Raw genomic sequence first — 17,622 nt, forward strand, 5'->3', positions numbered from 1 at the left:
TATCGCGAATCAACTTCACCTTCTGTTCAGACTCTTTAATCAAGTCAGGTCCAAACATATGGCGGTCTCCAACTTCGTCCCACGACAATGGTGTCCTGCACCTCCTTCCGTACAATGCTTCGAAAGGGGCCATCTTCAAACTGGTTTGGTAACTGTTTTTGTAAGAGAACTCTGCATATGGCAAATTGTCGTCCCAACTAGATCCATAATCTAGCGCACAAGCTCTCAGCATATCCTCCAAAATCTAATTAACTCTCTCAGTCTGTCCATCTGTCTGTGGATGAAAAGCTATACTAAATTCTAGCCTGGAACCCAAAGTTTCGTGCAACTATTTCCAGAACTTTGAGGTAAACAGGGTTCCTCTATGTGATACGATACTCCTCGGAACTCCATGCAGACATACGATCCTGGTCATGTATATCTTTGCTAACTTAGCATTGGTGTAGGTAGTCTTTACTGGGATGAAATGAGCTACCTTCGTCAATCGATCAACTACAACCCCAATTGAGTCATAGCCTGAACGAGTCCTGGGTAATCCCGTGATAAAATCCATGCCTAGCTTATCCCACTTCCATTCGGGTATCGGCAATGGTTGTAACAATCCTGCTGGCTTCTGATGCTCTGCCTTTACTCTCTGACATACATCACAAACTGCTACATACGCCGCAATATCCTTCTTCATTCTGGTCCACCAGAAAATATCCTTCAAATCCAAATACATCTTGGTATTTCCTGGGTGAATCGAATATGGTGAATCGTTTGCCTCTTGCAGTATTAACTTCCTGATCTCCGGGTCATTGGGCACATAAACACGGTCTTCAAACCATAGGGTGGCGTGCTCATCCTCACGAAATCCTATAGCCTTTCCTTTGCTAAGTTTCTCCTTAATAGAAGAAATCTCCTTGTCAGTCCTTTGAGCTTCTCTGATTTTATCCATCAATGTAGACTGAATCTCCAGTGCTGCTACATAGCCTCTTGGAACTATTTCCAAACATAGTTCGCGAAGATTTTCGGTTACCTCCCTTGGTGTTTCTTCCGTCATTAATGTATTGACGTGGCTCTTACGGCTTAATGCGTCAGCTACTACATTAGCCTTCCCGGGATGATAATGCAATTTCATATCATAATCCTTGATGAGCTCCAACCATCTCCTTTGTCTGAGATTTAACTCCTTCTGTGTGAAAATGTACTTCAAACTCTTATGATCCGTGTACACCTCACAATGGTTTCCAATGAGGAAATGTCTCCATGTTTTCAGTGCATGCACTACGGCTGCTAATTCCAAATCATGCGTAGCATAATTCAACTCGTGAGGTTTCAGTTGTCTTGAGGCATATGAAACAACTCTCCCTTCCTGCATAAGCACTGCTCCAAGTCCTCGACGTGAAGTGTCGCAATACACCTCATAATCCTTGGTCTGGTTTGGCAAAATCAACACTGGTGAAGTAACCAAACATTTCTTCAGCTCCTGGAAACTAGCCTCAGATTCCTCCGTCCATATGAACTTGGTTTCCTTCTTTAATAACTCTGTCATAGACTTCGCAATCTTTGAGAAATTCTCAATAAATCTCCGGTAGTATCCTGCGAGTTCAAGAAAACTCCGGATCTCTCCAACCGTGGTTGGTGCTTCCCACTTGGTCACGGTATCAACTTTAGTGGGATCAACTGCTATACCTTCTCCAGATATAACGTGTCCGAGGAATCCTACTTCCTTCAACCAAAACTCACATTTGCTGAACTTGGCATATAATTGATGTTCTCTGAGCTTTCCAAGTACCAAACGCAAATGCTCCTTATGTTCCTCTTCATTCTTCGAGTAAACCAGGATATCATCAATGAACACCACGACGAACTTATCCAAGAACTCCATAAACACTTTGTTCATCATGTTCATAAAATATGCAGGTGTGTTAGTCAGACCAAATGACATAACGGTATACTCATACAGCCCGTACCTGGTGGTAAAAACTGTCTTAGGAATATCTTGTTCTCGAATCTTCAACTGGTGGTATCCTGATCGCAGATCGATCTTGGAAAATACCTTAGCTCCTTGCAATCGATCAAACAGATCATTGATCATCGGTAGTGGGTACTTGTTCTTGATTGTTACTTCATTCAATCCTCGATAATCAACAACCATCCTTAACAATCCATCCTTCTTCTCCACTAGAAGTACTGGCGATCCCCAAGGCGAAGAACTTGGGCGAATATATCCCTTATCCAGTAACTCCTTAATCTGCTTCTTAATTTCCACCAAATCCTTTGCTGGCATCCTATATGGTCTCTTTGATATTGGCCCAGTGCCTGGCAATAGCTCAATTAAAAACTCAATATCTCTATCTGGTGGCATGCCTGGCAACTCTTCTGGAAATACATCAGGGAAATCCCTCACCACTGGTACTTCCTCCTGCACAACTCCTATTAAGCAATTTACTTGAGTCCTCTTTGGCACATGCCGGGATACATACTTGATCCTTCTCCCTTCTGGTGTGGTAAGCAGAATTGACTTACTAGCGCATTCAATATTCCCTTCATACTTTGACAACCAATCCATACCTAATATCACATCCAACCCTTGGGATTCCAATACTATTTGGTCTGAGGGAAAAACATAGTTACCAATCCTTAATGGTAACCGATCACACCATCGACTAGCCATATTTTCTGCTCCAGGCGAGGTTACTAACATGGGTGACCTAAGGGCTTGGGTTGACAGGTTATACTTATCCACAAATCTCCTTGAGATGTATGAATGCGATGCACCAGTATCAAAAAGAACGAGTGTAGTAAATGACTTAACCAAAAACTTACCTATTACTGCATCAGGCTGAGCTTCAACCTCCTCCATGCTAACGTGGTTCACCTGTCCCCTGTTGAAAGGGTTCGGCTTCTTCCCAGAACTTCCATTGCTATTTCCATTTTGTATTTCAGGACATTCATTGGCATAATGTCCTGTCTTTGAACACTTAAAGCAAGTGACTTGGCTCAGGTCTTTCTTGGCTGGGGTTGATGGGTTGGTGCGGTTCTGGCCGTTGCTTCCTCCATTGCCATTACCATTCTTGGTGCCATTCTGATTGTGTGAGCTACCTCCTCCATGGGTATGCTGAAAATGTACTCCCGGTCTAGGGGTAAAACGTGGCTTCTGCTGAGCTCCTGAATTGTACTTCCCTTGTCCATACTTCCTCTTGCGATTCTCAATTTGCTGTTGCTTCCCTTCAATCATAAGTGCACGATCTACCAACTCCTGGTAGTTGTTGAAGGTTGCTACCATCAACTGCATGCTCAACTCATCATTCGGTCCTTCCAGAAACTTCTCCTTCTTAGCTGCATCCATAGCAACGTCATCTGGGACATAACGTGCTAACTTACTAAAGTCCTCCACATACTGGCCAACTGTCCATCCTCCTTGGCGCAAGTTGCAAAGCTCACGCTTCTTCATGGCCATAGCTCCTGCTGAAACATGGGAAGTACGAAAAGCCTGCTGAAACTGGTCCCAAGTGACAGTGTCGACTGGGAAAGTGGCTGTGAAATTCTCCCACCATGATGCTGCGGGTCCTTTAAGCTGATGTGCGGCAAACTTCACCTTCTCCGCATCTATGCATCCTGCTGTGGTCAACTCCCTAGCTGTCTTGCGGAGCCAATCATCCGCTACTATCGGCTCGGTGCTACTGGAAAACACTGGCGGATTCAGCCTAAGAAAACGGGCTAAGTGATCAATAGGTGGTGGTGGTGGTGGGTTGTTGTTCCCCTGATTCTGATTCTGGACTAGCAACTGCATCAATGTGTTCTGCTGTTGGATCAACTGGGTGAGCTCCGGTGGAAAGGTAAATCCGGGGTCACGTCTCGAAGGCATCTGAGGGTTTAGAAAAGATGAGATGTAAGAATAGAGGGGCTCTAAAGAGAAAACACTACCCATATGCACATGAGGCAAAAGCAAACAATTCACTTCATTCAATCAAGGGCATACAATCGATCTAACTATCGCAAAAGTGCTCGGGCTACTATATTTACATGGTGGACTACTACTACTGATGGGGTGGTCTACTAGAAATATTCTTCGGCTGCAGACTCCATGACATCTGCTCCAGCTTCATCAACATAGTCATCTTCACTACTATCTGGATCCGTGTCGGTGTCGTCGATGATGATGTAGTCTTCCGGGCTAATCTCCTTGGGTTCTTCGTCTTCATCTACTGGTGTAGGGCCTCCCATAAATATCACGATCTTCATTATTAGGTCGGCATTCTTATCCACTAGTACTTCAATTTCCTCTTCATAATCTTCACGTGTAGCCTTGAGTTCTTCCTCCAACTCCTTGATTCTTGTCTTAGACTTCTTCAGATCTATCATGTCGGCGCACATCTGGTTCTCCTGTCGTCGAATGTGCTGGTTTAATTCCTGAATAAAAGCTGCGATTGATCTATCCTTCCTGGTGCTGATCATCTCCCAGTGCTCATCTCGGCGCCCACAAATCTGGTAGATAGTATCCTTGAGATCATTGCGGTAGACTTCTCCAATGCGTCCCATGGCGATGTGAGCTGCCATGCTCTTTCCTAGATTCCAAGTTGGTGCATCAAAAGAAAACTATATGGGCTCAGTGACTGGCATGAACGTCCTTCTTGGAACTTGAACTTGAATCATCCAGCGCTCTTCTTCAGGTAAAGTGGCGTTATAGGTTCTGGTGAAGCTTGGTACTCCTATGTTCAGGTATCTAGTGACTTCCTTCAAGTGTCGTCCAAAGGGTGTATCTTCATCCGGTTGCATGAACTTATTCCTTGCATCTGCCATCCTAAAAGAGTAGAAAAGATGAGGAGTTAGAAGAGAAGAGAGTGAATAGTGATCTAGGTCTTTAGCTTAGTGGTCGTGTCCTACAGTCAGCGTGTGCTCTGATACCATCTCTGTAGCGACCAGACCTCAAACATCTGATCTCTGTGCTCCGGTGTCATCCCTGGATCAGTAATGCTGACACCACACAGTACTCGGAGGATTTATAACAGAGTAGCAATCACACACTTATTACATCGAGTGTCTCCATAGAGAACTTATTACAATAAATATGGCTTAAGGCCATCTAATAACGATAACAGTGGAAGGTTTGGAAGGTAAGTGAGTGCATCAACTCCAACGGCATCACTAAGTATAGAACCACGACCTAAAAATTCCTTAATCATCGTCTGAAAAGTCTGCAACATTAACGTTGCAGCCCGAAACGGGTCAGCACATGGAATATGCTGGCAAGGTAACACATAGAGAGTAATGGAATGAAACAGCTATACTATATGCATATTTGGCTGGTGGAAAGCTCTATGGTTACAGTTTTGCGTAAAGCCCATTTTTCCCTACTTCAAAGGAATAAATTTATTTAACTATCATGGTAGTTGTTAAACATTGAGAATGGTTGACATCATTCTCAATCCCAATTAAGCATCATCATTAAATAAAGCCCAACAAAATTAATTTAGGGTAACATGTTGAGATTCACATGATAATCCAGGTACTAGATACTCAAGATGTCCATAACCGGGGACACGGCTAATCATGATTAGTTTATTACACTCTGCAGAGGTTTACGCCCTTTTCCCCACAAGACTCGATCGCCTCCGTTTGGTTTCTTGCACTACATGGTGTTTGAGAAGACGGATGACCGAGACATAGTCTTTCAGAAGCGCTCGCACCTTACGATCGGGTAGACCGTACCACCTACATCCCCTACATCTGCTAGTCTACCACTGTAAGAGTTCGCACGACTTAGTCAACTATGCTAGAGCCCATAATAGCTTGTGGCTGCACATGGAAGTTTCTAGCATGAATAATCTCATGATCCCTTTGAGCCTGGGTGGCGGTCCAAAAGAAAACAGGCAAGTCCTGGAATACCCAGGTGCCTCAATCCACCCAGATGTGTGTTTAAGTTGCCACCTTAGATAAACCATTAATTAACAAACTCACATCTGTCATGGATATAACTCACCCAATCCACGTCTACTAGCATAGCATGGCATAATAAGCAAACGTAGAAGTAACTCCCAAAGGTTTGATAATAAACAGGTAATAGGTACTACCTCAACTACTTCCCATCCCACAATTTAATTAGATCCTAATCATGCAATGTGTGAGGATTGATCAAATGCAATAAAACTGGGTAGTAGAAAAGGTATGATCAAAGTGTTACTTGCCTTGCTGATGATCCGGGAAACCTAGCGATTCGATGTAACAACCAGCGCACTCCGGGTATTCTATCGGAGACAAACAAACAAGCATACAATAAGTACTCATCTAATGCACAGGTAAAACTCAAATAAGAGATCTAACCAGAAGGTTCAACTTAAGAACTCCGGTTTGCAAAAAGAATCAAATCGAACGAAGCAACGAAAGTCAAGCGGCGAAAGAAAACAACTTCGTTCTACTAATCTTGATCTAAGGCAAATTTTACAGTAGCAAAAACTTTTTTAAGTTGGTTAAACAGATAGAAGGTTTCGAGAGGAAACTCCAGGCGCTTGAATCGCCTGATTCCGATAAACGAGCGAAAAGTTATACTAAAACGAAAATCGGATCAGGAATCGCGATCAGAAAAATCGCGGATTTAATCCGAGAAAAAGAAAAACGACGAACGCTCACTAAAATAAATAAACCAGAAAAACCGATCTATTTAAAAAAACCGAAACTAAAAAAAACCGACGAAAAACCGAACGGCTTTTCGAAAAAAAATAATAGAAAAACTGGCGCGGAAATCGAGGCGGCGGTGGACCTCGGGCGGCGTGCGGCGGCGCGGCGGGGCGGGGCGGCGGCGGCTCGGGCTTGGCTCGGCTCCCCCCCCGCTTATATAGCCTAATGGGCCGGCAGTCCTAGTCAGAGACGGCCCTAGGTCGGTTCGTTTTTTTAAATAATTATGCGCGGAAGAAAAATAAAAAGAAATACTAAACGGACTCCAAAAATCCAGAAATAAATTTTCCCGGGCTTCTAAAATCAAGCCGCACAAGGTGAACATTTATTTGGGGCCTAAATGCAATTTTGAATAACGCACATTTTTCCTAAATTCAAATAAAATAATGATAAACTCCGAAATAAAATCTTATTTGATTTTATTATTAAATCCTCAATATTTCTTTATTTTGGGAAAGTCATTTTATTCCCTCTCTCATATTTTTGTAATAGAAATAATTGATGATAAAATAAATAAAATCAAATGATCCTATTCTCAAAATTTGAGAAAACTCAAATATGAAAATAATGAAATCCCCAACTCTCTCCGTGGGTCCTTGAGTTGCGTAGAATTTCTAGGATCAAAACCAAAAGCAAAATAAAATATGATATGCATTTATGATCTAATGTATAACATTCCAAATTGAAAATTTGGGATGTTACAGCCCTCGAAAGGGACCAAACAAACCCGACAAAAATCATAAAGTGACATCTCCTTATGCTCATCATATAAATAAAACAGCACCGTAGGTGGTGAGCTTCTAGAATGGAAGTGAATGTTTTTCACAAAGATATTTGTGAGTAAGAGATACTGATCGCGTTGGTCGTGGAGGGAAGCGGTGAGGCCTACATTCTTAGCCAATTCATAAAAATCTTCATAAATTCCGGCCGCTCTCAAGAAATCATCGGAAGGCCATTCACACGACCGAACCTCCGCGGTGCGAGGCAGATTATATTTGGGCTTCGGTGCCTTTTCCTTCGAGCTTCCGCTCGATGAGCCCCTCAAAAGTCTCTTCATTGTTTTCTGAAAAATTCTGAAATTTTTAGTAACTTCAAAATAAAGGTAAACCAAACTCAATAATATTCAGATCAACTACTCCTACAAGTGCCTAGGGCCTATATCATGCATCAAAACTACTTTTGACCATATAAATTTGACATGCAAGCTCAAGAACAGGGTCACCTAAGCAGCAAAATTTTGCAATGAATAAAGAACTAGAACAAAAACTAATTGGACCAATGGAGGAGTCACATACCAAGGAACAATCTTCCCAAGCAGTTTTGTGAGAGGTGCTTTGAGCAAGGAAATGGCAGCAAAACGAGCTAGAACTCGTGCTTGAGCTGGATATTCGTGTTTGTGGGAGGAAGAAGAAGTGTGTGGGTGAAAGGATAAGTGGAGGAGGGCCACCGTGGGCCCATGAGGCAGGGGGCGCGCCCAGGGGGGTAGGGCGCGCCCCTGACCCTCGTGGCCAGGTGCCTGCTCCTCCTGGTGTGTTCTCAGTGCCAGATATTCTCAAATATTCCAGAAAAATCATATTTAAATTTCAGGGCATTTGGAAAACTTTTATTTTCGGGGTATTTTTATATTGCATGGATAATCAGATAACAAACAGAAAAATACTTATTTTTATTTTATTTATTATAAATAACAGAAAGTAAAAGGAGGGTACAAAAGGTTGTGCCTTCTAGTTTCATCCATGTCATGCTCATCAAAAGGAATCCACTAACAAGGTTGATCAAGTATTGTTAACGAACTCATTCCGAATAATATGGAACCGGAGAAATTTTGAATAACACTATGTTACCTCAACGGGGGTATGCACATCCCCAATAATAAGAATGTCATATTTCTTCTTGACAGTAGGAAGAGAAAATTCAAAACCTCCAAATATAATCGATGGGATTTTTCCAATAGAGTTGATACTATGAACTTGAGGTTGTTTCCTCGGAAAGTGTACCGTATGCTCATTAACATTAACCGGAAAAGTGACATTGCCTTTAGTGCAATCAATAACAGCCCCTGCAGTATTCAAAAAGGGTCTTCCAAGAATAATAGACATACTATCGTCCTCGGGAATATCAAGAATAACAAAGTCCATTAAAATAGTAACGTTTGCAACTACAACAGGCACATCCTCACAAATACCAACAGGTATAGCAGTTGATTTATCAGCCATTTGCAAAGATATTTCAGTAGGTGTCAACTTATTCAAATCAAGTCTACGATATAAAGAGAGAGGCATAACACTAACACCGGCTCCAAGATCACATAAAGCAGTTTTAACATAGTTTCTTTTAATGGAGCATGGTATAGTGTGTACTCCTGGATCGCGTAGTTTCTTAGGTATTCCACCCTTAAAAGTATAATTAGCAAGCATGGTGGAAATTTCAGCTTGCGGTATCTTTATTTTATTTGTAACAATATCTTTCATATACTCGGCATAAGGATTCATTTTGAGTATATCAGTTAATCGCATACGCAAAAAGATAGGTCTAATCATTTCAGCAAAGCGCTCAAAATCCTCATCATCCTTTTTCTTGGATGGTTTGGGAGGAAAAGGCATGGGTTTCTGAACCCATGGTTCTCTTTCTTTACCATGTTTCCTAGCAACAAAGTCTTTCTTATCATAATGTTGATTCTTTGATTGTGGGTTATCAAGATCAACAGCAGGTTCAATTTCTATATCATTATCATTACTAGGTTGAGCATCATCATGAACATTATCATTAACATTATCACTAGATTCAGGTTCACTACCAGATTGTGTTTTAGCATTAGAAATAAAGATGTCATTTGGATTCTCAGGTGTTTCAACAATAGGATCACTAGAAGTATGCAAAGTCCTATCATTTTTCTTTTTCTTCCTTTTAGAAGGACTAGGTGCATCTATATTATTTCTCTGAGAATCTTGCTCAATTCTCTTAGGATGGCCTTCAGGATATAGAGGTTCCTGAGTCATTTTACCACCTCTAGTCATAACTCTAACAACATTATCATTACTCTTACTATTCAATTCATTGAGCAAATCATTTTGAGCTTTAAGTACTTGTTCTACTTGAGTGGTAACCATAGAAGAATGTTTACTAATAAGTTTAAGTTCACATTTAACATTAGCCATATAATCACCCAAGTGTTCAAGCATATTTGAATTGTATTTCAATTGTTTACCAAAATAAGCATTAGAATCTTCTTTCTTAACCATAAATTTATCAAACTCATCTAAGCATGGGCTATCAAATTTAGTAAATGGGATTTTAGCTTTATCATATCTATAGAGAGAATTTACCTTTACTACCTGTGTTGGGTTATCCAGACCATGAGTTTCATCAATAGGTAAAGGATTAAGATCATATGTTTCTTGAACAGGCGGTAAATTGAGACCATGTATTTCTCCAATAGGAGGTAAATTCTTAACATCTTCAGCTTCAATACCTTTTTCTTTCATAGATTTCTTTGCCTCTTGCATATCTTCAGGACTGAGAAATAGAATACCCCTGTTCTTCGGAGTTGGTTTAGGAATAGGCTCAGGAATTGGCTCCGGAGCTGGCTCAGCAAGTGTCCAATTATTTTCATTTGTCAACATATTATTCAATAGAATTTCAGCTTCATCCGGTGTTCTTTCCCTGAAAACAGAACCAGCACAACTATCCAGGTAATCTCTGGAGGCATCGGTTAGTCCATTATAAAAGATATCAAGTATTTCATTTTTCTTAAGAGGATGATCAGGCAAAGCATTAAGTAACTTGAGAAGCCTCCCCCAAGCTTGTGGGAGACTCTCTTCTTCAATTTGCACAAAATTATATATATCCCTTAAAGCAGCTTGTTTCTTATGAGCAGGGAAATATTTAGCAGATAAGTAATAAATCATATCCTGGGGACTACGCACACAACCAAGATCAAGAGAATTAAACCATATCTTAGCATCACCCTTTAATGAGAATGGAAATATTTTAAGGATATAAAAGTAACGAGTTCTCTCATCAATAGTGAACAGGGTGGCTATATCATTTAATTTAGTAAGATGTGCCACCACAGTTTCCGATTCATAGCCATGAAAAGGATCAGATTCAACCAAAGTAATTATATCAGGATCAACAGAGAATTCATAATCCTTATCAGTAACAAAGATAGGTGAAGTAGCAAAATCAGGGTCAGGTTTCATTCTAGCATTAAGAGATTGCTGATTCCATTTAGCTAGTAACCTCTTGAGTTCGTATCTATCTTTGCAAGCTAAAATAGCTAAAGAAGCTTCCTTATCAAAAACATAACCCTCAGGAATAACAGGTGAGTCTTCATCATCACTTTCATGAATATTATCAGATTCAATATTTTCATTCTCTCTAGCCCTAGCAAGTTGTTCATCAAGAAATTCACCAAGTGGCAAAGTATTATCAAGCATAGAAGTAGTTTCATCATAAGTATCATGTATAGCAGAAGTGGCATCATCAATAACATGCGACATACCAGAACGAATAGCAGAAGCAGGTTTAGGTGTCACAAGCTTACTCAAAACAGAAGGTGAATCAAGTGCAGAGCTAGATGGCAGTTCCTTACCTCCCCTCGTAGTTGAGGGATAAATCTTAGTTCTTGGATCTTTCAAGTTCTTCATATTGATAAGCAGATATAAATCCCAAGTGACTCAAAGAATAGAGCTATGCTCCCCGGCAACGACGCCAGAAAATAGTCTTGATAACCCACAAGTATAGGGGATCGCAACAGTTTTCGAGGGTAGAGTATTCAACCCAAATTTATTGATTCGACACGAGGGGAGCCAAAGAATATTCTCAAGTATTAGTAGCTGAGTTGTCAATTCAACCACTCCTGGAAACTTAGTATCTGCAGCAAAGTATTTAGTAGCAAAGTAATATGATAGTAGTGGTAATGGTAGCAAAAGGTAATGATAATAAAAGTAATGTTTTTGGTATTTTGTAGTGATGATAGCAATAGCAACGGAAAAGTAAATAAGCGAAGAACAATATATGGAAAGCTCGTAGGCAATGGATCGGTAATGGAGAAATATGCCGGATGGGGTTCATCATGTAACAATCATAACCTAGGGTGACACAGAACTAGCTCCAATTCATCAATGTAATGTAGGCATGTATTCCGAATATAGTCATACGTGCTTATGGAAAAGAACTTGCATGACATCTTTTGTCCTACCCTCCCGTGGCAGCGGGGTCCTAATGGAATCTAAGGGATATTAAGGCCTCCTTTTAATAGAGTACCGAACCAAAGCATTAACACATAGTGACTACATGAACTCCTCAAACTACGGTTGTCACCGGTAAGTATCCCGATTATTGTCACTTCGGGGTTAACGGATCATAACACATAATAGGTGACTATAGACTTGCAACATAGGATCAAGAACTCTCATATATTGATGAAAACATAATAGGTTCAGATCTGAAATCATGGCACTCGGGCCCTAGTGACAAGCATTAAGCATAGCAAAATCATAGCAACATCAATCTCAGAACATAGTGGATACTAGGGATCAAACCCTAACAAAACTAACTCGATTACATGATAAATCACATCCAACCCATCATCGTCTAGCAAGCCTACTGTCGGTGTCAAAACCGGCGGATCTCGGGTAGGGGGTCCCGAACTGTGCGTCTAGGCCGGATGGTAACAGGAGGCAAGGGACACGAAGTTTTACCCAGGTTCGGGCCCTCTTGATGGAGGTAAAACCCTACGTCCTGCTGGATTAATATTGATGATATGGGTAGTACAAGAGTAGATCTACCACGAGATCGGAGAGGCTAAACCCTAGAAGCTAGCCTATGGTATGATTGTTGTGTATGTATGTTGTCCTACGGACTAAAACCCTCCGGTTTATATAGACACCGGATAGGGTTAGGGTTACACAAAGTCGGTTACAATGGTAGGAGATCTATATATCCGTATCGCCAAGCTTGCCTTCCACGCCAAGGAAAGTCCCTTCCGGACACGGGACGAAGTCTTCAATCTCGTATCTTCATAGTCCAGGAGTCCGGCTGAAGGTATAGTCCGGCCATCCAGACACCCCCTAATCCAGGACTCCATCAGTAGCCCCTGAACCAGGCTTCAATGACGACGAGTCCGGCACGCAGTTTATCTTCGGCATTACAAGGCGGGTTCCTCCTCCACGTACTTCATAGAAGATTTTAAACACAAAGATAGTGTCCGGCTCTGCAAAATAAATTTCCACATATTGCCATAGAGAGAATAATATTTACACAAATCTAAACTGCTGACATACTCCGTAGTGCGTGATTGCACCACGGCCAAGCCTTTATTCGAATCATTTTATTATCCCACCTCAGGGTGTTATGTGAGGCGGTTTCCTTGGCACGTCTTGTTAAAGCAGAGATCGTGTCCCCTTATTCCGGGATTCTCATCAATACGGGCGTGGGTAACCCAACCGCACCATTGGTTACGGCGCTTGGGAGATAAGCGAGTTTTACCAGGCTGGTGGGGACGCATACTCACGTCCACCCATATAAGGGGATAAGGATCCACCTTTTCACCTACGCCTTCTTCCTCCTTTGCCTATCCATTCTCGCGCACTCGAGATCCAGCGCCCAAGTCCGCACTCCCCACCTCAACCTTCTCGAGCCATGTCCGGAGCAGGAGGCAAGTGGATGGTCTCCTCCGTCACGGAGGGACAATCGAAAAACTAAGGAAGGCCAGATACTTGTCTAACGACATTGCGCACCGGCTTCCCGAAGAGGGAAGCTCATCCCCACCCCTAGGCCCCATGAGAGGGTGGTGTTCCTCCCCCATTTCCTCCATGGACTGGGCTTCCCTCTCCACCCATTTGTCCGGGGGCTCATGTTCTACTACGGCATGGATTTCCACGATCTGGCCCCGAACTTTGTCCTCAACATCTCGGCGTTTATCGTCGTGTGCGAGGCTTTCCTCCGCATCCACCCCCATTTCGGCCTATGGCTCAAGACTTTCAGTGTCAAGCCGAAGGTGGTGCATGGCAACCAGGCGGAGTGCGGAGGCGCCATGGTGGGCAAGATGCCCAACGTCTTATGGCTCGAGGGCTCCTTTGTGGAGACCCTGAAGGGGTGGCAATCGAGGTGGTTTTACATCACCGAGCCACGCAACCCTAAGTGGGTTGCAGCCCCCGAGTTCCGATCCGGACCCCCTACGCGGCTCACCTCCTGGAAAGAGACGGGCCTGTCGTGGGGTAAAAAAGGAGAGCTGACCGGACTCCAAACATGCGTCCAAACCATGGTGGACAAGAAGCTCAAGCTTGTCAACGTAGTCCAGGTTATGCTCATCCGCCGGATCCTCCCGTGTCAACAACGGGCTTTCAACCTGTGGGAGTTCGACCCGGCGTAGCACCGAACTCTGAGCAGGCTCTTCGACACGACGTACGAAGATGCCTAGAAGGTGCTTTTCAAGGGCGTCGAGGCCCCCGCATCCGCTACCGAGGATCGCGGATTCAGCACGCAGCGTCTCGCTCGTGCGGTAAGCTGTTTTTACCTTTTACAGGGTATTAGTTTTTCATAGTTTGACTCCATGCGGTATCTAAGCTCCCTTACCTTTGACAGGATTGGCAGGAGACGTCCGGACAGATCAACTGTCCGGCTCCTTTGCCCGAAGGCCCAGCGGACGCTCGTTTGACAAAGCTGCTGGTTCCGGCACCCTATGTGGTGCCGGAGAAGAAGGCCAAGAAGAAGGCCATGGGGACTCGAAAGAGTGCCCGGCGCCAGGAGGTGTCGGATCCATCATCCGACGACTCCAAGACGCACTCCTCCCACGAAGACGAGGAGGAGGAAGAAGAGACCTCTCCCCCTCCAGCGAGGGAAGGGAAGAAAAGGAAGGCCGCCACAACTGGGGAGGCCGAAGGGTCCAAGAAGGGAAAAACCCTTCCTCCGGACTACTCCACCAACACCGACGACGGCGAAGAGGAGTGCCCGCACAGGGCCAAGCCCCTGGCGAAATCGTAAGTATCCGGATACCAGAGTAATTCATAGTATTCCTTTATTGCACAGCTTTCCCTTATATCGAATATGATTATGCAGCCCACCCAAAGACCGGCTCGACGCGTCGTCGAGCGGTTTATTGGACTCGTCGGATGTGAATTCACTTCCGACGGCTTCCTCCCCCTGCCCTACGGACGACGCCGAAGTGTTGTCCCAACAGGTTCCAAGCCAGGAGGAGGTGGTCCTGGAGGTGCCGCAAGGCGACCTCCCGGACTCCAGGAGTGAAGGGTAAAAAACCCCCCAGGGCTCCAAGTCCGGCTCTAGGCCGGACACCGCTCTGGAACCTTCAAAGGTTCCAGAGTCCGGCGGGCGACCTCCTTCCAAGAGGAGCAGGCCCTCCGTGCCGGTGACCCCCGTCCAACCGGAGGCGCCGGACAATCTGTTGGAGGTGCTCAAAGGCGCCTCCATCAACGAGGAGCACCACACCATTATGAGTGCGGTGGTCCAGAAGGTTCGGTCCGCCAAGAACGGACTGACTGAAGCTTGTGCTAGCCTTTTAACAGGCTTTGAGGTAAGTAAAGAATGTGTAAATAATATTACCGCATAGACAGTAGCCCCTGATGCTCTGTTTGGCGTTCAGGAAGAAAGGCCGAATAGAGGATCAAATAAAATTCGCAGGAGTCTAACAAAAAGGAGTCAATATGCATATGTAGGCTTCTCTACTGGCGTCCGCGCACTGACTGCGGAAGTGGACACGCTAAAGCAGAACCTCAAGCAGTCCGAGCAAGAGCTCGGGCGTGCCAAGAAGCAGCTCGAGGACGAGGAAGGTAAGAAATACCTTGTTTAAATATATATATAAGTGCAATTGCAAAAAATGATAGGATTATCGTGGCTATTGTAGGGGCCGCGTCTAAGGTGGCGACCCTTAAGCAAGCGCTGGTCGAGGCCGAGAAGAGGGCGGCCACGGAGCACACCGAGCGAGAGAAGTATGAGGCCAAGGTTGGCAAGGTGCGGCAAGAGCTCCAGGCTCTCATGGAAAAACATGAGAGTTTGGAGCTGGACTCAAAGACGTGAGCATCCGAGCTCGCGGTGGCTATTGAAAATGCCATGTCTGCCAAGGCCGGATCCCAGAAGACCCTCCAGGAGTTGGATGAGGTGAAAAAGATAGCGGCGGGTAAGACATTCTTTATGCAAAGCAAACACATAAACGCGAGTTACTTGTTACTTACCAGAATTCAGAGCTCTCCAGGAGCGTTCGCAGATCTTCCCCGTAGCGTGTCCGATGCCGCCGCATTCTATCGGGCCGAGGGGGGCAGCTCGACAGAGAAGGTGTTCTGGTCTCAGTATGTTGAGGCCGGACACCCCGTGCCCCTGAGCGACCAGCTGAAGCAACTGGTCGAGCTCCATAAGGCCGCCGAACAGGCCATGAAGGGCCTCATAGTTCGGCTGTGGCCTGGAGAGGCTCTGCCTGGGAGCTATTTTGGGCTGGTGCAATGGTTGGTGAGGGCCTGTCCAAGGCTCGAAGTCATCAAGCGCTCCGTCTGCATTGAAGGTGCCCGTAGGGCCCTTGCCCGTGCTAAGGTGCACTGGGGCAAGCTGGATGCTGAGAAGCTTGTGAAGGATGGGCCACCGCCGGGGAAAGAGCATCGCAAGCCCGAGAATTATTATAAGGATGTTCTGAAGGGTGCCCGCCTTATGGCGGATGAATGTTCCAGGGATGTAATTTTTGAGTAAAACTCGCTCGTTTTGTCCTGTGCGCTGAAAACGTGTTCATATGCGCTAAGCAATGCTGTTGGAATTTAAAATATTACCTTCTGTGCGGCTGTTTATCAATTCTGAGAGATGGTGAGTCATCGACTTCTGCCCCCGTGCCGCTAGTGCTGGGGTGTTTGGGGATAAACCTAAGCGCTCTTTTTCCCATGTTTGGGTCCTTCGAGGGAGGCGCTCAGCACAACGAACAAGGCAATCGGACTATAATGCTTGAACACTCTCACTTAGCCATAGAATTCTATAATTTTAAATTTCGGCGAAGCCCCTGGTATTCGGAAGACCGAGTTCGGGGCGCTATCCACGCCTTTGACCGGACAGAGCCGACTCCTCGCTCTAAGCGGCATAAGTCTGTAGGGACTCAAAAAACCTCTCGAACAGCGACCAGCTCTCGCTTCATCATGACAGTCAGTTTTAGCTTTCTCTACTGAGGTGCTCGACCCAGCTCAACTGGGTCACAATCGCAGTAGTTCTCCTAGTGCTACCTTAGCCGATATAGCGGAACGTAAGGAACCAAAACATAGGAGCCGGGCAAACCCAACTATTGACCCAAGACATGATTCGGAGCCGATGCATATAATTCTATAAGTTCGGGGTGCCGCACTTGTTAAAGTATTCGGACATCTCACACCATATTGAGGGGTACTAAAGCCCCTGGCATATTTTGGCCGTACCAAAGTTTACGGGTGCAACATGTCGTTAAGGAACATATATTTGTAAAAAAAGAGTAATGCAAAAATAGACAAAAGCTATGCATTGTTTATTAAAAAGGGGCTGCGATCAAAGCAGAACGATACAAATAATGTGATAAGCAAAAGGTTGGACTATTTAACATGTCCGTTCCAGGGGCAGGCTGCGAAATGGTATGTGAAACAGGTATACTGCTCGTGATAGAGACCACCTGGGAGTTCTGTAATGCGGCATGGCTTGTCTGCTTCCCTAGTTCTTGCATCGTTTGTGCAGCAATTGAACTGCGGAATAGGCCTTCTGAAGAATGGAGTCCTGAAAGTAAGAGAAAATTAAGAAATCGGCAGCCCCTGGTGCGGTTTAAGCCGTGTTTCGGGCATGCCGTGATGGTGCCCCTCCTCCCTATACCCATGGTATTTCTAGAGCGTAGTTATGTACGCGAAGCACTCGTGTCGCATTTTTGCGAGGGTTGGGGTTGGGGCCGCATTGCTACGCCTGCTCGGGGCATGCTAGGCGGTCTTGTTGTAGGTTACTCCGGGCGCG

Source organism: Triticum urartu, chromosome 7 (genome assembly GCF_003073215.2).
Source record: "Triticum urartu cultivar G1812 chromosome 7, Tu2.1, whole genome shotgun sequence".
Taxonomy (NCBI): domain Eukaryota; kingdom Viridiplantae; phylum Streptophyta; class Magnoliopsida; order Poales; family Poaceae; genus Triticum; species Triticum urartu.